This window comes from Podarcis melisellensis (assembly GCF_964234715.1).
Source record: "Podarcis melisellensis genome assembly, chromosome: 6".
NCBI lineage: Eukaryota > Metazoa > Chordata > Lepidosauria > Squamata > Lacertidae > Podarcis > Podarcis melisellensis.
In genome coordinates this window covers 81,984,633-82,007,779 of record NC_138538.1, presented here as the reverse complement: position 1 = coordinate 82,007,779, position 23,147 = coordinate 81,984,633, and the positions used below count along the sequence as shown (strand labels likewise).

At 46.3% G+C, this 23,147-nt stretch overlaps 1 long non-coding RNA gene across 2 annotated transcripts in view; it reads left to right on the top strand.

The window, feature by feature from the left end:
• Positions 1-23,147, top strand: part of LOC309371904 — a 64,572-nt gene that overhangs the window by 19,795 nt on the left and 21,630 nt on the right. The window contains exon 3 of one of the 2 annotated variants that reach the window (XR_014169337.1): positions 20,949-21,134. The exons of the other annotated variant lie outside the window; for it this stretch is intronic. This is a non-coding gene — a long non-coding RNA (uncharacterized lncRNA). The remainder of the gene's footprint in view (positions 1-20,948; positions 21,135-23,147) is intronic. 2 annotated transcript variants of the gene reach the window in all.

Genomic DNA, 23,147 nt, shown 5'->3' with positions numbered 1-23,147 from the left:
CCATTTGGTTTTTGCCTACCCCTTAGCAAATCGTCACAACTTGTAAGGTGGCAGTTAGGCATTGGCTCAGTTGGATTGGGGAGAGGGGAGGGGCGGCCATCACCTGCCCCTCCAGGAACTGGGTATTTCGTTAAAGGAATCTGAGGGTCCTGGATCTCATCCAAAGTCCGCTTGAGGGGCTAGGGCCATGCCAGGACCACAGGAACCCCAGCGTGAGCTTAGGTTGGTCCTCATTGGCCTAGCTCCCTCGTTTGGTTTACCCCATTTGACGATCACCCTGAGAGGTGGAGCCAGTTATAGTGGGGAGGCAGTGCCTAAGCCAATACCGCTCACGCGATTGTATTTCAATAAAGTTGTGGCCCAAAAATTTGCCCCAAAACCTAAACTAATATAAGTGTCCGTGTGTATTTATTTTGGGGGTGGGTCTTGGGGCCTCGAGGCGCAACCCATTCTGGCCTGTTTCTGATTTGCTCTCTCCACTCCAATCTGGGGTTATGATCCACTCTGTATAAAAGAAAGCTCTGTATTCCCTACTCACTATAACAGGAAATCTAAAAACAGCAACATTTCCCCCCTTTTGGCCAAAGCGGATGAAATTCACAAGCATGGGAGTCCCTGCAGAGTGGATTAAGCCTGTCAAATTGTAGACAAATAGGTCCAGAGACCTTTGTAGGAGAACTTTCTTCTATAATGAACATTAGGGCAATAGTTTTACTAAGCCAACTAAAACTCCCAAATCCATATTAGTTCCATTTATTTTAAAGCAGGAGCTAGCATTTCTCTCTTGCTCTTTGTTACCTTGAAATAATTATGAGATGGTCAAGTGATGGGTATTTTTTATTGTACATTTTAAAAACATTTCCAGTGCTTGTCTGTGTCTTCTGAGTTGCCTTCAGGCCTCCAATAGGCCTTACAACATGAGTCTGTCTGGGGGCATGTGGAGTTCTGAAGAGCTCTGGGTTTATTTGTTTGTTTTGTTAAAGCAGAACAATGTAGAATAGTAATAAAAAAAAACTTAAATGAAGCTTTAAACTTCTTCTTTTTTTAAGCCTCTCTGTTGCTATGCTTCAACAACAACAAAACAACCCAGAACCCTTTAGTCCTCCACAGGCAACATTTTGTATAGCTTTACTTCTTGCAAGGCCCCCACACATTAAAACATACAGAAACATTGAAATATACAGAAACATAAAACTATTTTATCAGAAAAGCACAGGGGTGGGGGTGAGGGAAGCAACAGAGCAAGACGAGGCTTTGTGGGAGCAAATTCAGAGGGGTACTGACCTTGTGTTTTGACCCAGGAGGGGAGAAGACCCTAACTCACCTCATTATTTGGCCTCCTCAAAAAGATGACACCCCTATTGCGTGTTGAGTCCCTCCAGGCCACCCACCAAGAAACACACACTTCACACATAATTTTTGTTTAAGGTTTTTGGCATCAATTTTGGCCACAACTTTATTTGAATACATAATTGTGAGTGGTTGCTTAGGCATTGGTTATGACTATCTGTCCATGCCCAGGGACAGAGCTGACTTCCGGATTCCAGCGTAAGCCAGCATGGGAAACAAGTATTGGGTGAGGAAGTGAGGCTGGGCCCCAAACCATCACTTCCTCACCCTCATGTTCCGGTGGGGCTTGCACGGCCCAGGTCCGATTCCAGGGACAAGGACGAAAGAATGGCAAGCCCCTGGATTCCTTTAACGGAATTCCCTTTTTCCGCATCACCATTGGAGGGGTAGGCACTTACCCCTCCTCCACCGAATTTTAACCAATGCCTAACCGCCAATGGAGCGCCAAGCTCACCGCCAAACCACTCACAAACCCAGCCAGGACCTCAGTTTTTCCACTACTGCACCTAGCCAAGCCTCATTACCTAAAGCCGAAAGGTGCACCCCATCCTCCCTGAAGAGGGATTCGTCCCGAAAAAGGATCTTAGGGTGTGAAATCTCATCACCACCCAACTCCAAGATCTTTCTCGCTACTGCAGCATTTATACGTTTTCTGGCCCTCTCAGTGGCAGCTGGGCAATGACTTCCCCTCCATACCCGTCGTTGCAAAAGCCTTGACCAAAATATTTTAGCTGACGGCATCAACGCCCGTAACACCTCTAGGTCACTTAAGATTAACGCCCTTAGCGACAGACAGTCCGTGGAAACCAGGTCATTCTCGCCCAGTTGCACCACCACAGCCGTGGGCGGCCCTTCCAGAAACATCTGCCTCCGAATCAGCGGCAGGAATTCTGACCAGCGCATCCCTCGTCTGGACAGCCAAGACACGTGTACATGTGGAGGAAGGCCGAGACCCGCTCCCAATCCGGACTGTCGAGCTCCAATGCCAGCCCAGTGCACGATACTGTGTCCCACCATCCAGATGCGAACCGCTGCTACACCTGAGATAAACAAGCAGACAACATGTCAGCATACCGCCTTGCTAACGAACGTAACCTTTAAACGCATTAGATTTCCATCGGCCCATATTCTTAATCCTGTTAGCTGACAGACCCCAGTGTGCAGCCGTCGTGGCAGCCCCGATCCTGAAGGAATGAGGGGCAAAACCATCAGCAGACTCCCCGCAAGCCAAAATCGCCTTTCGCATGACCATTGCCAACTGGTGCCTTGATAAAGGCAACCCATTTTCGTGTGCCAGCAGCGGACCATCCCCCGCAGGGCGAACAGCCAGGAACCTCCTAACGTCCTTCACCGAGCAAGGGCCTGCCACCTCTGAAGCAGGGAGACGAACGAGGGCTCCCCTGCCCCTCTGATCCGTTTTTGAATTCCTAATTGTGAGTAGCAGCTCTGTAGGGAATAGTTGCACATCCCGTAAAAGCAGACCCCTAGATCTACCATCCTTGTGAACTTCGAGCACCAGCTCGCCCACCCGTAGGGCACCAAAAAAGGCAATGGAGAAGGCCGCCGAAAAAAGGCGAGCCTCGTACTTGGACCAGCATACATTCCGCAGCGCTTTGCGCATTCTGCTGAGTAGGTCAAATGAGATAGGGGCACGGTGAGCTGGACGGGAAGGGCACATCCTACTCCAACCCTCCAGGGCCTTGCGAACCACGAACTTAGCACAAGGATCTTTGTCAAAATGCGCTTTACAGAAAAAGGCTATAGCAGCCGCTTGCATCCTAATTGTCCTGGCTGCACGACCCAATTGGAATAGGTGCGCCAGGTATCTCAACACCTGAGAAGTGGAAGGTGGGCCCTTCCTTTCCTCACTGGCTGGCGGATGGGAAAAACTAATAAAAGCAGCCCAAGCTTTAGAGTACGAGCGGAGAGTAGAAGGGGAAATAGATGCCGCTACTCCCTGGAAAACTAATTGCTGCCAAGGTTCCAGAGATGATCCGGGAAATATTCCGGACGTTCCTGAGCCTCTGGAACTAGAAGTCTGAACCGCTCCATCTGAAAACGGGACAGAGCATCAGCAATTTCGTTAGACACCCCAGGGACGAAACGCGCAGAAAACACGATATTACAACGTAAACAGTGCAATACAAAAACCCGCAGGAGAGCCGACACCCTGGGTGAGCGTGACGACAGCTTAGCCAACACGTTCACCACCGCCTGGTTGTCAGTCCAGAAGCAGACACGACGGTCTCTGAAATCATCGACCCACAAGTGTACAGCTACTGCAATGGGAAAAAACTCAAGAAAAGTTAGATCCCGCGTAATGGCTTCACCTTGCCAGGCTGGTGGCCAACGCTTGGCGCACCATCTGCCCTTCCAATAAAGACCAAAGCCCAGGGAACCCGCAGCATCTGAGTGGACCTGAAAGTCATTATGCAGATTCAAGGTGTCTTGCCACAGGGATACACCATTGAACCCTTCGAGGAAGTCAAGCCAGATTAACAAATCGGCCTTGACCTCACTGGAGAGGCGAACCCGATGATGTGGGGCCTTCAGCCCCGCAGTGAGACGAGCCAGTCGTGAACAAAAGGGGCGCCCAGGAGCCACCACCCTGCAAGCAAAATTCAGGTGACCCAATAGGGACTGAAGTTGCCTCAGTGACACCTTTTTCAAAGGCAGCAATTCCCCTATAACCTTCTTCAACGCAACCAGCTTATCCTTTGGCAAGCTGGAAGTTTGAGAAACAGTATCTAACAGGATGCCCAAGTAAGTGAGCTGGGTGGAAGGACCCTCAGTTTTTTCCGCTGCGAGCGGAACACCCAATTCCTGCGTGAGTTCGGCAAAGGCATGCAGCAACACCGAGCAGCCGTCGGTATCGCGACCTGAGGCCAGTAAAAAATCATCGAGATAATGAGTGACTCCGTCCATTCCCGTCTTCTGTTTGAGGGCCCACTCCAAAAACGTACTAAAAGATTCAAAAGCGGCACACGCTATTGAACAACCCATGGGCATGGCTTTGTCAAAGTAATAATTTCCCTCAAATTGGAAACCTAGCAGCCAAAAATCCTCTGGATGAATTGGCAGCAAGCGAAATGCCGACTCGATGTCGCATTTTGCCAACAAAGCGGCCCGGCCAAACTTCCGAATCATCTTGATCGCATGATCAAGGGAGGCGTACTTTACAGAGCAAAGCTCCTGAGGAATAACGTCATTGACAGAAGTGCCCACAGGATGCGACAAGTTGTGAATCAAGCGATATTCGCCAGGGGCCTTCTTTGGTACTATACCCAATGGGGATATGTGTAAATTAGACAACGGAGGAGAACTAAAAGGACCAGCCATACGCTGCATGGCCACCTCCTTTGTGATCTTTCTCCTGGCAATGTCGGGGAGCTCATAAATTGACTTTTGATTTAAGGGATTCCGTGCCACGGGAGGCATGGCTACCGGAATCCTAAAACCAACCGAAAAACCATCAACGAGGTAACGTGCCGCAAGCTTATCAGGGTAATGTTGCAGCCAAGCTTGAAGGGCCGAAGATCGTACAGGGGTGTGAGCCAAAGAGGTCAACACATTATTTTCCTGTTCCTGAAGTGGAGGGAAGGGGAGCTGACTTGGGGGGTTGCTGAGTGCCCCCCCTTGCCCCTCGAAAGGGCCGCCTACCACCAAAACAAGCGGAAGCTGAATGGGTTCCGTTGCATTTCTCACACAAGTGGGCAAATCTGCATGTTGTGCGCTGACAGGAGCCTCTGTTATAATCCCAGCAAACAAAACGTTGGCCCGCCCCAAACGCCGAATTCCTCGGCTTTTGCTGTTCGGTCGCCTTTTTCTCCATGAGCGGAGCCACATAAGTGGTCCACACATCAAGATCCTTGCGATCCCAGCGGGCCGAAGGAATCTTGGCGGCGCGGCGCCTAAAATTCTCGTCATATTTGATCGCCGCTTTTCCACCCGCTTTGGTGAACGCAGAGCGAACAATAGACAAGTAAACTAACAGATGAAGAGATCTCCTTGGATAAGCCGCAGAGACCACGCCAGCGAAGACCTGGAAACAATCGAGCCAATGCTCGAAAGTCCTGTCCGCGCTAGAAGTCCCGGGGGATTTTTTGGATGAAAAACTTGGCTTTTCTTGCTCCTCTGACGGTGGGAGCAAACTGAATATGTCTACGTAGCGCCCATTTAAAATTCTGGACCGCAGTTTAGCAGACAAGTGCGATCCTGGTATGATGTCCCTGGCGGAATTGGTCGAGACTTTAACGTCAGGGACCAAAGCGCCATCCTTACATTCCTGCACCGCACCATACTTTGCCCTATGTGTATTAGCCCTTCGCTCCCAAGCCCACCGGGGGAGCCCCGAAGCCAGTTCACCAAAACCCCAATAAAGTTCCAAAGCATTACCCTCGCTATCGGAATCAGAGGAAGACGTACCAGAGTAAGAGGAAGATGAGTCGTCCTTCTTCCTCTTCGCACGTTTCCTGGATGCCTTCTTACGGCGCCGCTTCCCCCCCGAGGACTTCCTGGCAGGGACTGGAAGACTGTCTTCAATCGATGAGTCAGACTCAGGATTCAGCAGGGGTGTAGCTGAAATAGACTGCGAAGAGACAGCACGTGAGAAGCCGGAGCCCGATGGCGCCTCAGGAGAAAGCTGGGGGGTAGCACGTCGGCGAGTTGGCGCCCCAGAAGGGCCACGCGTTCCTGAGGCCCTTCTGGTGGCACCCGCAGATCTGCGGGACCGACCCCGTGTTGCAGGTAAGCCAGGGGGCTGTGTTGGTGGGGGGTCCATAATCAACCCCCCCAGAGGTAACCCCTCCCTCCCATCTTCGCTAGATGCCGGAGATGCCGGAGATGACGCCGATGCATGTGAAGGGCGCCTTCCGGATGCCGATGCCTGGGTGGAGCAATGTTGAAGGAAGCCATCCATTTCAGACGCAAAGCGGGATAAGGCTGCTGGGTCACCGGCCATGCTCTCCACTAAGGATTGAACCTGCCCTCGCGGCTGATCCGGGGTACGTGAACGGAGCGCCTGGGATGGACCTCTAATAGGCCGTTTGGAGGCGGCAGCTGGGACCGTGCGAGCGGCGGCCTTCTTTGGAGCCATAACTGCTATATGGAAATAATAGGACAATTAAGCGTCACCAACCAGTCAGTACAATTACAGAAGACAGCAACACGTAACCAGTCAAGACGATCGAACTAGAGAAATACTAGAATAAATGAGGCCTAGTAAAAGAATTAAAATTACCAAAATTACGAGAAAATGAAATAAATGAAAAGTAAATAAAATCGAATTAAATTAAATTAATAAATTAATTTAAGATAAATTAATACCAGGTAAATCAAATAAAGTAGCTTAAAGTAAATCAATTAAAATCAATTGAAATTATATCAGCTAAATTAAATAAATGAATAAATAAATAATAAATTTCAAAAGGGGCAGGCACACTCACAAGGCAGAAGCGACTGCCTAGCCAAATGCAGTGATACAAAGCAAACCTGCACCATAACGGGCCAGCCAGCCAAGGCCCACGAATGCGAAGGCCGAAATAGCTGCCTCAACCTAAAAGAATTAGAAGGCACAAATACCTACCAACCAGAAAGAAGGGAGGGGGAGCCGAAACGCAGCCCGGGTGCGATACCGGCAACGGCCACAAGAGGGAGCAAGCGGCCGCAAACGCCGCACCAAGCTGGGAAAATGGAGGGCCTCCTCCGATGGCGCAGCCAAATTCCTCGGCGGGCGGGTACAAGCCTCGCCGACGGAGGTGGGGGTGCGCGTGCGGGCCGCTGCGCAGCGCCCCAGCGGCGGTTCACCCCGAGGGCCGCTAGGCCTCCCAAGGGAAGCACCCGCTGCTCCGAAATAGGCCGCCCCCGGCCCACCGGGAAGGAGCCAGGCAGCGGCGACGGTCTCCCCCGACGGCGCAGCAACCCACCACGGGCGGGTACAAGCCGCGCCGGTGGAGGGGGGGCGTGCGTGCAGGCCGCCGCGCAGCGCCCGAGCGGCGGCCTGCCCTGGGGCTCGCTAGGCCCCCCGACGAAATGCGCCCGATGCGCCGCTCTAAACCTCCCCCAACCCACCGGGAAGGAGCCGGTTGGCAGGGACGGGCCGCTCCGCCGAGACCACGGCCTGGCGACCTGGTCGACGTCCGCGGGGCCAGGCAGGTACGAGCGTCGGGGGGGGAGCAACGGCGGTTTCGCGGCTGAGGCCTCAAGGCCGAAAGCAAGATAAATGAGCCGGCGATCCGGCGGGGTTCCAGCCGAACGGGGGGGGGGGCGGGGAGGAGAAGCCTACCGGGGGCTGGGGGGGGGAACCACCCTCAGCCCATGCTTCTGCCTCCCGGGAAAGTGGAGAGGGGGAGAGGTCTGATAGAGAGAAAAAATTAATTCAAAAGGAAGGGGGGAAATATAATTATTGGGAAAGAATTAATAGCAGAATCAATTTAAAAGGGGATTAAAAGGAACAAGGGTGAAGGAAATAGGGCTAAAGAGCCCGACAGTGAGCAATTAAATTTGGCAAGGCCTCAAATACAACCGTCTCCAGATGCAAACCGCTCCTTGATCCGGTGTAAAAGCCAAGAGGACGCCCAGCAATGGCGACCTGTATTTAAAGGCTCTAACCCCACCCCCAAATTGGCTACATACATAACTCCCCATTAACCCAATTAACCACTTATTGACCTAGGTTACCCAAACTGCACAGTCATACCAAAGTGGCCTGTATAGCCCAACCGCAACACATGCTCTCGTTTAGGGAGAACATGCTTTATATACAGCTATGTGGTGCTTTCCCCCCTAAAAAAATGTTTAGGGGTGCTCTCATTTTGATTCAATAAAATCACCATTTTATAGTTGAATTCAGGAAAAATAAATACAGTAAATGGACAAAAGTACAAAGATTCACAAAATGTTTAGGGGTATACGTAACCCCCAGAAAAGAAAGCACTGCAGCTATGTATATACTGTGAAATAAGTTTACTCACTATATTACACACACACACACACACACACACAATTTATATATTCACTATTATATATTCATTGAAACACGAACACCCAAAATAAAAAACAAACATATAGAAACAAATTACAAATTTGGTGGCAAGGATGTTGATGAACTGCTGTCAAGCACAAATTGTCAAATAGGTGAAATTCCAAGGAAGTTATTTTGCTTGATGTGGGGCTGACAAAACATGTCCAGTCTGAAATGGCCAGAAGGGCTAAAGATTTGATTGGAATGTTAAATATGTGATATTAATTGCTAGCGCTAGCTTGAGGAGCTGAATTTTCTAAGCATGTTCATACAGTGACATTCATCATTTTGAATAAGAAATGGCTTTCCTCTCGTGCCAGCCATGGCTCAGTGCTTCCAAAGTGAAATCACCATGCCACAGGAACAGACTTTCATCATTCTCTCTCTGTCATTTCCAAGAATTCTGTGGGGACTCTCCATGCTTATATACTGAGCATGTATCATCACATTCAAGGGGGCAGATCCCATCCTACAGTATGTATTAATAGGATGCAGTTATGGAGTCTTCAAACATTTGTTGTACTCTGTGTCTTTTGAAAGACAATAGTGGGTCCAACGGTCAAGAATGCTATAGGCTAGAGGGAAGTGAGGGGCAGATGGGGACCTTCAACCTGGAAAGGTAGCCCATTTGGAGAAGAGAAATTCTGATCCTAAAACTCCACTGCCTTTGCAAAATATCTTTGGGAGATAAAAGGCTAAAGAGTAAACCCTACACAAATGCTAGTGGAGTCCCTTAGATGTTTGGATGGAGCCTTGTATTCCGCCTCCTGGCAACTCCTGGTGCCAAACGTATTGCTCTTCTTTGCTTTGAACCACATAAGCAATGCCAAGAGTGGGGTCTTGTCTTCTGGGCAGCCCAGGACCTCCATACCCACCCACTGCCAAGGCTTGTGCTGTAAACAGAGTAGTTTGACTTAACCCCTAGAGGCACACTCAAGACAAATGGATGCCAACAAGAACAGTAGGACCCTCGTACCTACGGGACCTCCTCTCCTGGTATGTCCCACAGAGAAATTTACGGTCTGCAAATAAAAACATCCTAAAGATCCCAGGCCACAGAGAGGTTAGGCTGGCCTCAACTAGAGCCAGGGCTTTCTCGGCCGCGGCTCCAATCTGGTGGAACGCTCTGTCACAAGAGACTAGGGCCCTGCGGGAGCTGACATCTTTCCGCAGGGCCTGCAAGACAGAGCTGTTCCACCAGGCCTTTGGTCAGGGCGCAGCCTGACCCCCTCCTCTGGCAATCTGCACAGAATTTTGCTTGATGGTTGCCATTAATTTGATTTTAATTAATTTTATAATGAATGTTTTTAGAATGTTGGACTATTTTGATTGTTGTTAGCCGCCCTGAGCCCAGCTTCGGCTGGGGAGGGCGGGATATAAATAAAAATTATTATTATTATTATTATTATTATTATTATTATTATTATTATTATTATTTCTGTTTATCCTTTCATTGTGAAGGCTTAATTCAAGTTATGGGTTTGTTTCATTTAACGTGTCTATAATTTGCCTTCAGCCCAGCGGTGTAGCTAGCCGCTCAGGCACTCGGGGGCAGGGCACGTTGCCCACAGGATGAGGTGAGCCAGGGCAGGGCACAGTGCGTAGAGCATCCATGGACTCCGCCTGCTGCTTCCCCCTCAGCTGTAGGGTGGAGAGACACATGGCTTGGGCATGCTGCAGGCCCCCAGAGTGCCACCCCCACAATGTGGTACCCAGTGCGCCCTGCCCCCATGAGCTACGCCTCTGCTTCAGCCTTCATAAACCTGAATGGGGAGGGAAAGATGATGAGGAATTTTTCTCATCTCTTGCAGGCCAGTTCATACACTTGGCGGGGAGGCAGGGGCAGATATTTGGCTCAGTACAGGGTGCAGACTGAAGGAAGCCTCCCTTCCTCAGCCAGTTTTGTTTTTTTCCTGGGTAAACTGATGATGTTACCAGCAAATGTGTACACTGAATTTTGCATATGCAGGCATTGTTGAATTGATGCCATGGCACCCCCTCCCCCCTCATTCTTCTGTATAAAGTAGGCCTGGAAATATCATCTGAAGTGGTCTTGGTTTGCTTCATTAACTGAATACAAGAAATAACCATCCCATTTTGATTTCTAAACTGATCTTTTTTTTTCTCTCCTGGCATGCTGCTTTTTGTCCTGTGTATAGATTTGATTATCCTAATGAAGTTGTTAAATAGGCATCTAGCTTCATTTAGCATCTCTCAAAGAAGATATAAAATAAAGGGAAACAGATAAGGATTTTCAGATAAGTCCTGATTTCACAGTTATCATTCACCAGCCATTCACCATTTATTTCCACCAGTACTTGACTTATTTGGAAGTGGGGAGGTAGAAGAGACAATAAAATCTAAGCTCCCCACAACTCCTTCAACTTTAAGCCAAATCATGCAGCTGCTATCCCCTTCTAAAAAGTGAGCTCCCCCTGTGATCCTAGTTCTGATTTTCACAAAGCCAAACAAGCCATCACAAACAGCCTCTTGGGACTGACTGTCTACTAACATTCTCTCTTTGGTAGTTGATGCTACAAAATCCCACTGCTTTTGTGTCCATTTGTATGAATCCAACTTCATTTGATGTGCCTGGAAAGATTCTGAAAGAAACTAGCTGCTCAGTCCTGTGAAAGCTATGAACATTAAAATCCATGGAACCTTAAAAATCAATAGGCACCTGTGTGACGGTAAAGTCCTCCAGCCTACCTGGGATCAGGCTAAATCCCAAGGCATGCTAGGATAAATTGAAATTCATTTCAAAGCCCAACAGAATATTTAATTCTGAAGTGTGCAAAGTGGACCGGCGCCACCTGAGGCCCACTGAATCATGCAAATCTTTCGAGCCACATATTTTGCCTACCAAGTGATTATTGTCCTTCTGCTTTGGCAGCCCATGTAAGCAGGGGAAACTGCTTTACTGAGCTCCTGTTGGGCTGCCAACCATGGGTGGTGGGCTGTGTTCAACTTGGAGAGTCAAGAACTGTTTAAGGCACATATACATAACCATCTAGTTTGAACTTAGCATGGAAATTGGGTTTGTTTTCTCGACAATTGGGTGCAAGACTCTCCCTTGCATGCTGGAAAGCATTACTAAATAGTTCCTACGTGGCTGATTTGGTGGTAGATTCATGTTCTTTCCATGGCACCATTGCTTTGGTTTCCAAGAGGAGCAATACCAGTGTGGGAAGGAGGCTAGTCCATTAGGATGAATGTAGCCATGCCCCACCAATCTCAGTCTGCCCTCAACCAGTGGCTCAGAACTGCAATGCCTCAAGGACCACCTCTTTTCATATGAACCCACCCAGACCCTGAGATCATCTTCTGAGGCCCTTCTTCATGTGCCTCCTCCTTGAGAGATCTGGAGGGTGGCAACATGAGAACAGGCCTTGTCTGTAGTGGCTCCCCGTCTGTGAAATGCTCTCTCCAGGGAAGTTTGCCTGGCGCCTTCATTATACACCTTTAGGCACCAGGCAAAAACGTTCTTTTTTAACCAGGCCTTCATTTGATCTGATATACATCCTATGCCCTTTTAAAATGTGGGAGGTTGGTTTTTTTTTGGGGGGGGGATATTTGGTTGTTGTTGCTTTTTTATTATGTATTTTGTGGTTTTATATCTTGATTTTATTCTGTGCAACCCCCTGAAACCCCCAGGTATAGGGCGATATATAAACTCAATAAATAATAATGATAATAATTTCCTACTTATGTTCAGCCATAGGGGTGGCACTGGCTGTCAGCTTCCTCCTTCTTAGTCTCAACTGTTGCTCTTGTTGAACTCTGTAGAGAGATGGATGGGGACATAACTATAATTTAGTTGCCTTTGCCTTGCATTGGCTCCAGGTACTGTTGACCTTCTTGCCTCTCACCCTGCTGGTCCTAAGGTGCACAAGCCATGACTGAAGGAACTATATAGTTGTGACCTGAAGCTTCCCACATTATCTTTGCAGCATGAGAAAAGAGCTCAACTTCCATTGGCTTCCATTCCACAGCACCAGGGACTTCCATACTGCAAAGGTAATGAGTCAACAGAGTCTCTGTCCCTAAATTGGGAGCCCTATGTCACCCTGCATAACCTTGCTTGGCCAGACACACAAAGGGAAACTTTACATTCACTATTTTAAAGATGTGTGCTGCCAGCCACTCTCAGCTCTGTGAAATGTATTTCTTTTCAGAAACTGTCTGCTCTATGGCAGTACCTGAGAACTGGTACAAACAGCACCTTTCCTCGTGCCTGAAGGCAAAGAAACAAATGTTCAGGCTTTCACGAGTGCAACTGGGGAAAACAAAGGCAAATGGTAAACCTTGCAGTTATTCGGAGGGTTTTTTTGTTTGTTTGCTCAGGGACATACAGAAGAAAAGCAAGGAGTTTGCCTTTGGGGCTTTGGGCCACAGCACACACCCTGAGCAAAACTCAAAATGAATTTGGAACATCCTGCTCAGGTAAACTATCCACAGCCACTTTGAGCAAAAATAATAGGATTTGGTTAAGATTAGTGAAATATCTCAAGGTTTATTTTTCCAGCTCACAACTCTACCCTTAAGGAAGCAAAAACTCTGGAGTGTCTTGATTGATCCCAGTGCTGATCGTCAACACCCATAAGGCATCAATCATGAAGGTGGTCATCTGTCTGTTGCCTGGATAGCATAGACAAGCATAGTAGGACTGAAATAAGGTATGCCAAAATATCATTATAGTCATCCTTGTGGTAAGGATGTAAGAAGGTATTGATTTTCATTCAACCCTGCGCTCACCAAGTTCAACACTGTTTCTGTTTCACTGCAGTCCAGCTTTCAGCAAAAAACACATTATTTGCCTGGCTGTTCACAATGATGAGATTTTGCATATTTAATTACATTATAATCATGTCATTTCACACCATTCATTCCAATGCAAAGGAAACAAATTGCAAATTGGCTGGGGGATCATCAATTACACATTGTCTGTTGACTGAAAATAGCAACAGTGAACTCTTATCATATTCTCCAGACTGATTTCTGTTCTGGACATGCTAACTCTGGCAATTTCTACTCCCAGTTCCGTTTTCATTTAAAGTCTCTGACATTCCTACTTTGTGGTGGTGAATTTGTCCTCCTAAAAGTCATTGGCATAGAAAAGCCCAGGAGAACTGCTTGCCTCATGAATTGAGGGTACGCCTTTTTTTCTTTGTCAAATTGGGCGGTGGCAATAAGAGGACCAACCTTTTCTGACAGCATGTGCTGACATGTTTTAGGACCTCAACATGCCCCAGACATCCCAGGGCACTGTGGGAGCAAAATGGCTGCCATCACAAGGTGACAAAAGATGTAGTGGGGAAAGGATGCTGGAGAGGGGAGGGGAGAGGAGTTGGAGACAGTACTGAGAGCAGGTCTAGCATGGTTGCATAGTATGAATGGATAAAATAAGCAACAACTTATTTATCAGAATGCCCATCATTTTGCCTGCAGGCAGAGGAAGGGTGTATATTTTGGAGGACTCCAGCGTGCACCTGGGTGCTCTGTGCTTACATCGATGATGGTGGTGATACTGCAACTTTTATGCTGCTGCTCTGTACAAAAAGTCCTCTCAAAGTGGCTCACAAGGCACAGCCAAGCCCAGAAAAAGTGGAGGCCAAGCAAGCTCTGCCTTTTGCACCAAATGTGCCCCAAGATGGCAGCCAATCAAAGCCAGTGAAAATCAAGCCTGACTCAACATGTTGAAAAGAGCCTCTTCATCTGCTCACATAGAGTTCTATTCCTGAGTCATGCTTGAGTTCCGTGACTTCAGAAATTCCAGGAATGGTTTTCTTATATATGATGGTTCAAGTTATTAATCTGTGTAGTTAAAGCTTGTTGCAAATCTATTCTAATCAGGGCTATTAGCATGAAGGGTGTTTCAGCTTTTCCTTTTCTCAGTAATTAGAGTGTCTTTTAATAGGGCAAAATCAATTCCAAGTAATCATCTTAACTGCAACTTCAGCACCATTTTTTCCCATGAAAATGTTAATGATGATTGCAATTTCCACTGATCCATTTATCTTGGTGTCAACAGAAGGGAACCAAAGAGGCATAAAAAGGTATAAATACAGCAGCATACTGTTAAAATGCTACTTTAATGAACTCTAAAACCTACAGAGAAAAAAAGAACATACCCGTGTCAATTTATCTTTTTGCTTTTCTCTGCCGAGCTTTCTCTGCCTGAAAGGGTAGTACAAAAACAAAACAAACAAAGCAAGTATGTAGAATGTTTAATAACTTCCAGCCACTTAATTTCAGCATCTTACTTATACTCTGAGAAGCTGGGGCCTGGGCGATAATAATAAAATATTATCTCCCATAATGCTTGCATCCACGGCTTAATGATGGTGGATTATGCTGCAGAAAGAGGGCAACTCTTGTAAGCTTAACTCAATTCATCCTTCCTCACTTAACTATCAGATCTGGTCTACAATATCTTTTGGTTTTTGAGAATCATAGAATCTTTGAGTTGGAAAGGACCCAAGGGTCATCTAGTCTAACCCCCTGCAACACAGGAATCTCAGTGAAACCATCCATGACTGATGTCTATCCAACCTCTGCTTAAAAACCTCCAAGGGTGGAGAGCCCACCACCTCTCGCGGGAGTCTGTTCAACTGCCAAACAGCCCTTACTGTCAGAAAGTTTTTTACGAATGATTAGTCAGAATCTCCTTTCTTTTTACTTGTAGCCATTTGTTCGAATCCTACCATCCAGAGCAGGAGAAAACAAGCATCCCCCCTCTTCCATGTGACAGCCCTTATGATATTTGAAGCTCTCCTCTCAGTCTCCTCTTTCCCAGGCTGAACATACCCAGATCCTTCAAGCGTTCATCGTAAGCCTTAGTTTCCACACCCTTGATCATCTTGGTCACCCTCCTCTGCACATGTTTCAGGTTGACAGCATCCATCTTAAATTGTGGTGCCCAGAATAGGACACAGTATTCCTGGTGTGGTCTGACCAAGGCTAAATTGAGTGGCACTATTGCTTCCCTTGATCTGGACACTGTACAGTTACTATACTGGTTATGAACTTAATTTGTTCTGGAGGTCCGTCCTTAACCTGAAACTGTTCTTCATTTGAGGTACCACTTTAGCTACTGGGGCCTCCCACTGCCACCATGCCACCGGTGCGCGATTTCTGTTCTCATCCTGAGGTAAAGTTCTTAACCCAAGGTACTACTTCTGGGTTAGTGGAGTCTGTAACCCAAAGTGTTTGTAAACCGAGGTACCACTGTACTTCTGTTGATGCAGCCTAGAATAGCATTAGCTTTTTTTGCTGCTGCATCACACTGTTGACTCATGTTAAGCTTGTGGTTCACCAAGACCCTTAGATTTTTTTCACCTGTACTGCTAGTAAGCAAGGTGTCCCCCCCCCCAATATTTGTGAATCTGGTTCTTTCTGCCTAAATGCAAAACCTTATATTTGTAAAGCCATTGAACAGCGATGCGCCCAGGACATAACCCTGTGGCACCCCACTTGTGGCTTTTTTCCTGGAAGACCAAAAAGTCCAGGAGGACATTCTTTTTTTATTACCAGTATTGATGATTTTCAATTTTATACATTTCAATTGTTTTTCAATCATTTTAACATTTCAAAATTCGACTTCCACCCCCCTCTTTCTACTGTTCCTTAAATTTTATTTTTAATAAATTTTCTGCATATCCAAATTTGCTCATTTATTCATCTACTGTAAATATATATACACTTTTATAAAACTGCAATTTATTGCAATGTTCTTTTCCGTTTACAGTTTATTTGTAAATATTCAATAAACCATTTCCACTCTTTTATAAACAGAATTTATCTTTTATTAACAGAATTTATAAACAGAATTAATCAGTTTATCTTAATTTATTGTTTTCCGGTAAGCTTCACCCTTTCTGCATCTTCCATAGGATTTGGTATCCATTCTTCTTTCACTAGGGCTTCTTCTTCTTTCCTTTTTGGGGAAAGTATCCACAAGGGAAGGAGCCAAACCATAGACTCCTGCAGCAAGACCTGGGCTTCCTCCCATGCCCACAGCTGTTGGACAAAAGAAGAGAAACGATTCTTAATATTACCTTTCTACAACAATCTCAAGGTGGCTTACATTATTCTACCTTTCTCCTTTCCTCATCCCATTCCTGAACTCTTCTTGAATCAGGGAGCTGCCCCCCCCCCCCGTGATCCAAATTCTCTCTGGCCTCCCTGTTCCTGACGAACAAAGATCAGCACTCAGCATCCATGTTGGTATCGGTGGCATCCATTCCCTGGTTGCATGGTCTTACGAATATCCTTCTTATTTCCACCTTCTCCAGCTTGTTGTTGTTTATTACATCCACCTCCTCATCCCAGACCAGGGGGTGGATCTTCGGCTTGTGACAGCAGGAGACCAGCAGCCCACAGATCCTTCAGAGCCTTCGAAACCTAGGGGAGAAGAAGGAAAATAATAAGGAAATGAGTTCTAGATACTTCATTGATTATATCTCTGTGCTGAATTTGGGGCAGCTGGCAGCTAAACCTACCCTATGTTTCCAAATCTTGAGGGATAGTGAAAGAAGCAGAATGCAGAAAGAATTAGAAATCCTACTTACACTTGAGACAAAAAGAGTCTCTTCAATCCCTCATGGAACCTTTCCAATTTTTAAGACAGCATCTTAAAAAGCGAGACATCACCTTGTCGACAAAGGTCCTTATACTTAAATCTATGGTTTTCCCAGTAGTGATGTATGGAAGTGAGAGCTGGACCATAAAGAAGGCTGATCGCCAAAGAATTGATGCTTTTGAATTATGGTGCTGGAGGAGACTCTTGAGAGTCCCATGGACTGCAAGAAGATCAAAACTATCCATTCTGAGGGAAATCAGCCCTGAGTGCTCACTGGAAGGACAGATCCCGAAGCTGAGACTCCAATACTTTGGCCACCTCATGAGAAGAGAAGACTCCCTGGAAAAGCCCCTGATGTTGGGAAAGAATGAGGGCACGAGGAAAAGGGGACGACAGAGGACGAGATGGTTGGACAGTGTTCTCGAAGCTACTAACACGAGTTTGACCAAACTGCGGGAGGCAGTGGAAGACAGGAGTGCCTGATGTGCTCTGGTCCATGGGGTCACGAAAAGTTGGACACGACTAAATGACTAAACAACAACAATAGGAGAAGGAGGAGGAGGAGGAGGAAGAAGAAGAAGAAGAAGAAGAAGAAGAAGAAGAAGAAGAAGAAGAAGAAGAAGAAGAAGAAGAAGAAGACGACGACGACCGGGAAGTGGAATTGTGACCTTTCTATTCACATGTCATTTTTACATAGTATTTTTGATGGCATCCTGTTTCTTTGTAATTATCACCTGCAATTGGAATGGGTGATATTCCTTTATCGTTGCTGGTTTTTTATATATATATAATCTTGCAATAGCAAGGCCCCATCCATACTACACATTTAGAGCAGCATCATACCACTTGGTTTCCCCCAAAGAATCTAGGGAACTGTAGTTTGTTAAGGGTGCTGAGAGATCTTAGGAGACCTCCTATTCCCTCAAACAGAAGTACAATTCCCAGAGTTCCCTGGAAAGGGGATTAAGTGCCAAACCACCCAATCAGAATTGTAGTTCTGTGATGGTCATCAAACATCTCTCAGAACCCTTAGCAGACTACAGTTCCCAGGATTCTTTGGGGATAGCCAAGACTGTTTAAAGTGGTATAATGATACTTTAAATCCATAGTATAGGTGGGGTCCTAGTCTGAGATCCATTAATGAAATCAACACAAGACTAAAACAACGTGGATATATAAATGTTCCAGTAGAATGTGGTTGCTTTAAAATATAACTTTCCTTTTAACATTCTGTTGGTAATTGCAGGCCACAATAGGCTCATTGCTGAAGTTTAGGGAGTTGTTCAAGTTTAAAGAATACATCTTTATAGAGTTCCTTGCAGGACTGGGTTACTTACAGTGGGACCTCAGGTTGTGAACTTGATCCATGCAGGAGGCATGTTCGCAACCCGCAGCGTTCGCAACCTGCAGCGTCGCATCTGCACACACGCGGGTCGTGATTTGGCACTTCTGCACATGCGCAAAGCGCGATTCAGCACTTCTGCGCATGCGGGAGTGCCAAAACCCAGAATTAACTTCTGGGTTTGGCGCGGTGCACAACCTGAAAACGCGTAACCTGAAGTGTCCGTAACCCGAGGTACCACTGTATTTGTCTATTTGGAAATGGATGTCCTAGTTTGGTTCCCATGGAAACCTTGCACTGAGGCTTGCGAGAAGCCAGTCAGCTGGTGCATATTTCACTTGGTTTCATTTCCCCCTTTTCTGCTGCGGTTAATTGTTTTTTTTCCTAATGTTTAATAGTCTGAAGAATGTTAAATGACTGAAAATTTCAAATGTTTTGCTGAAACCTTCTAAAATTACTTCCCTGCTTGAAGAAGATAAGGCACCAAAATGTCTGATTCATGCTCACTCCTCCTTGCTTCCCTCAGTCTTTAGGCAATATTAGTTATGTTAATGATTTTACATTTCTTGTGTGGGCTTTTGATAAATGTGGCAATGCAATATATCTCGTGCTTAAGTATTATTGCTTTTATTTATTTTACAGGGCCAATTCTGCATGATTTTATTACTCTAGCATGCTTGGGGGGGAGCGCATTGATGGCGACTCTGTTATCTTTCTTTTTCTTTTCTGCTATTTGGGTGACACCTGAAGGTTACTCTCTGAAGAACATTGTGCTAAAAGATGTGGCTAGGCCAGGTGGCATCAATCAGCTGTGTGTTTCAATGACATAAAAGGCCACTGCTGTCTGAAGGCGCATCTAGATTTCTTCAAGGTTCAAATCCCTCTGGGGAGCATTTGCACTATACAGTGTCCCAGTTTCAAAGTGACTGTTGCTACCTTGAACAGCCACAAGTTCTTCAGCTAGCTCAAAGGAGAGGAAGAACACTCTGCCTCCTTGAAGGCATAAGAAACAAATCACTTGCTTGGAGGAAAAATAGAATCAAGCTATGTCCTTGCGCCTTCTAGGACAGCCAAAAAGAAAACAAAAGCCCAAACCAACCTTTTCCAGCATTTCTTGTGCTCCCTGATTTTCTTCCTGAATTCCATATGTATATCCAGACATATACTCATGAATGTATTTGTAAATATTATGTTATGTGGGGAGGAAATGTAATTATACCTAGTTTTATCAGCATGTGGATATTCATGAATGGCAATGTACAAAACATCACTTTCTTGATACGGAAGGGGCCAAAGATCAGTGTTAGAGCAGATGTGTGCAAGTAGCTCTAACAGTCTAAGTTTTCAATTTAAAACAATAGATTGCATGAGAGCACAAAGAGGGAACCAGTAAGGTAAATGGTAAAGGACCCCTGGACGGTTAAGTCCAGTCAAAGGTGACTATAGGGTTGCAGCGCTCATCTCGCTTTCAGGCTGAGGGAACCGGCGTTTGTCCAGAGACAGCTTTCCGGGTCATGTGGCCAGCAGGACTAAACCACTTCTGGCACAACGGAACACCGTGACAGAAACCAGAGTGCATGGAAATGCTATTTACCTTCCTGCTGCAGCGGCACCTATTTATCTACTTGCATGAACTGCTAGGTTGGCAGGAGCTGGGACAGAGCGACGGGAGCTCACCCCATCGTGGGGATTCGAACCACCGACTGATTGCCAAGACCAAGAGGCTCAGTAGTTTAGACCACAGCACCACCCGCACCACTATAAGAGAGAAGCAGTGTGGTGTAGAAATTAGAGTGTCCAACTAGGATCTGGAAGACCAGGGTTCGAATCCCCAATTGGCCATGAAGCTCCCTGGGTGACCTAAGGCCAATCATTGCCTCTCAGCCTAATTTACCTCACAGGATTGTTGTGGGGATTAAATGAGGAGGGGAAGAACTATCTATGCCACTTTGAGCTCTTTGGATAAAAAGGTGTTGTATAAAGACAATGCAAAGCAATGTAATATGCTACAATACAATACAATACATAAAGCTCTCACAGATATCAAGGTCTAGGGCTGAGTTGGAGTACTTTCGGAAAACAGTCCCCTCATCTTTGGGCGATGACTTTTGAAGAAACGTTGTCTCAAAGGACAGCAAAAATCTTTACTCACTGAAATGAAAGCCCACGATTTCTTTCAACTCAGTAAATAAATGACATAATGGTGCTAAAACAGCTACAGAATGGGGGAAACATGGCCATGAACAACAACAAAAAGTAGTTGTTCTCAATATTAGGTCCTGACACCCTTCAAAAATAATACTCAAGGCAACTGTTTTGACCTGAAACTCACGCCTCAAAATGAGTAAAACTTTGGTGCAGCTCTTGATGGAGAGCTGTTGCCAGCTCAGAATAAACAAAACTGGGCTGCATTGTCTGTACAGAAAGCCTTACCATTACACAGTATTGAAAGTATGCTCTCCACATGCACACTCTCCAAGTATTTTTCCTACTACATAGAAAGGACATGTGCAGCTCCTTGCCTAATGATCACCCCCAAGAAACCACCAGGCTCCCCATTTTCCACAACTGCCCCCCCTTTAAAAAGCCGGACCACATCTGCCTTTGTTATGCTGAGTCTCAAGCTCCATCGTTGCTATCTCTTCTTCCCACAGAACGGAGAGGCAGTTATGGCAAAGATGCATTTTGCTCATGTGCATGGATGAGTTATTTCCCTGTGTGACACAGCAGTAGGACTGCGCACTGAATTATTTATCTGCCATCAAATTCCACCTATGGTGCAATTCAGCTGCCCCGTAACAATTTCTAAGAGGAGATATATTCCAATGCTACTGAAAACCGTAAGAAAACCATTGCATGCATTATTTTTCTCCATAAGCAAATGTCTGTCTGTCTGTCTGTGCCACATACAGCATTCCAAAATGTGATGAGATTCTGTTTCAGGCCACGACTCCAAATTTCTCTTTCTTCTGGCTGGCTGTGGAATCTAGGATAGCATGAAATGTCCTTGAAATAATTCTAAAAACAAACAGTGACATTAAAGACAGGAAACGTACAAGGTGAGTGTAGGAGATGGATTTACCAAGCAACGGGCTTTCAGTATTCCACCCCGTCCCACTATAAAGAATAATGGCTTGTAATGAAAAAAATAAAAAGACATACATTTCCTTGATGTCTGTGACAGCCGCTTCCCAGCCACCCTGGGTCTGGTGTTGCCTGTGGAAGAGAGATCTGGGTCACAGCAGTGTATTCCCTTCTGCTTGCACCTTCCTGTTCCCACTTTAAGAACTCATTGCCACCAGATAAAGGGGGGAATTATCTCTACCAGTCTGCTCCCTATCAAATGGCCTAAATGCTTTCCTGGGGGTCTTCCTGAAACCTGTCCAAGTAGCAGAGGTTATGGCTTCCAGGTGTGAGGGTCTTTATATTGAAAAGAGACCACAAAGATTTATGAAACATGTTGTTCAAGATTCCGAGTTTTAAGAAAAAGATATTGTATGCAAAAAGTTGCAGAAAACCCAACAGAGCAGAAGAACAAACAAGGATTACATGCAATCCTCTGCACCATCTCTCAGTGCCTTCTCTCAAGATAGATTTTTATGCAAGCTCCTTTGTTCTTCTCACGCAGTCCTCCTTTTCTGCCTTTCTCTCCCAAGTGTAGAAAAGCCTTTCCTTATTAAGCTGAGATCCACCTTGATCTGCCCACTTCCAGAGTAGCTGCCTTTTTAAAAAGCCCTTTACATCACTGGTTCTTCCCAGCAAGCTACACTGGTTAACCCTAAAATCCCCAGGAAACAGACAGAAAAATATGCCGTATTTTTCGTCCGATAGGGCACACCGGCCCATAGGGCACACTTAATTTTTTTTGGGGGGGGGGATAAAGAAAAAAAATATCCCCCCCCAAGCCCCAAAGAGCAAAGAAGCCATGACAGTGAGCGGGGTGGATCCCGCTAGCTGTCTTGGCTTCGTTTTTAGCCTCGGGGCTGGGGGTCCAGCAGCGAAGGCAAGCCTGCAGTGCCCGGCGGGAACTCCTGCCGGGTGCCGCAGGCTTGTGCATAGCTGCCCTAAGCCCGGGATGCGCAGTGCCATGCTCCCCAGGCTTCAGGCTTCAGGCAGCTATCAGCAAGCCTTCGGAGCCCGCGGGAGTTCCTGCCAGGCTCCGCAGGCTTGCAGATAGCTTCCTGAAGCCTGCATTCACCCCATAGGATGCACACACATTTCCCCTTCATTTCTGGAGGGGGGAAAGTGCGTCCTATAGGGCGAAAAATACGGTATGCATTCCCATACAAAACACAACAATCCATATAAGTAAGGCCCAATTCCTTCCAAATGTCTATGAAACTAACAGTTATTTAAAGTGGAGTAGCCATAACTATTGTTCTCTTCCCCTGCAGTAAATAAGCTTTCACTTGCAGGGGGCAGGGGGAGTGACAATGGAAGTGAGGTTTATGCAAGCACTTGAGTGGAGCTCTTGAAAAAGGTGCTGAATCTTATGAAATCAAAACAGCACCATCCACACACAACAGGGATATTGGGGGAGGGAGGGACCTCAAGACTCATTGAAGTAGCAAAAAAAGGGGGGCATAGAAAACTCACCCTGAAGAGGAACACTCAACATTGCAACATTTTGCTGCAGGTCCCACTCTTCAGCAGGTCCCACTCTTTAGCTATGCCAAATGAAATATACTCGGAGTCGAGAGTGGATTTCATGCTCTTTATTCAGCTCATAGTGGTGAGGAGGAATGGAAGTTCCTCCAGAATGTCTGCTTTATATACATTATTTACACAATGGGCCCCACGTGATTGGCTAATTCCGGGATTCTCCTGTAAGCCAATCAGGTTGCGGATTCCCT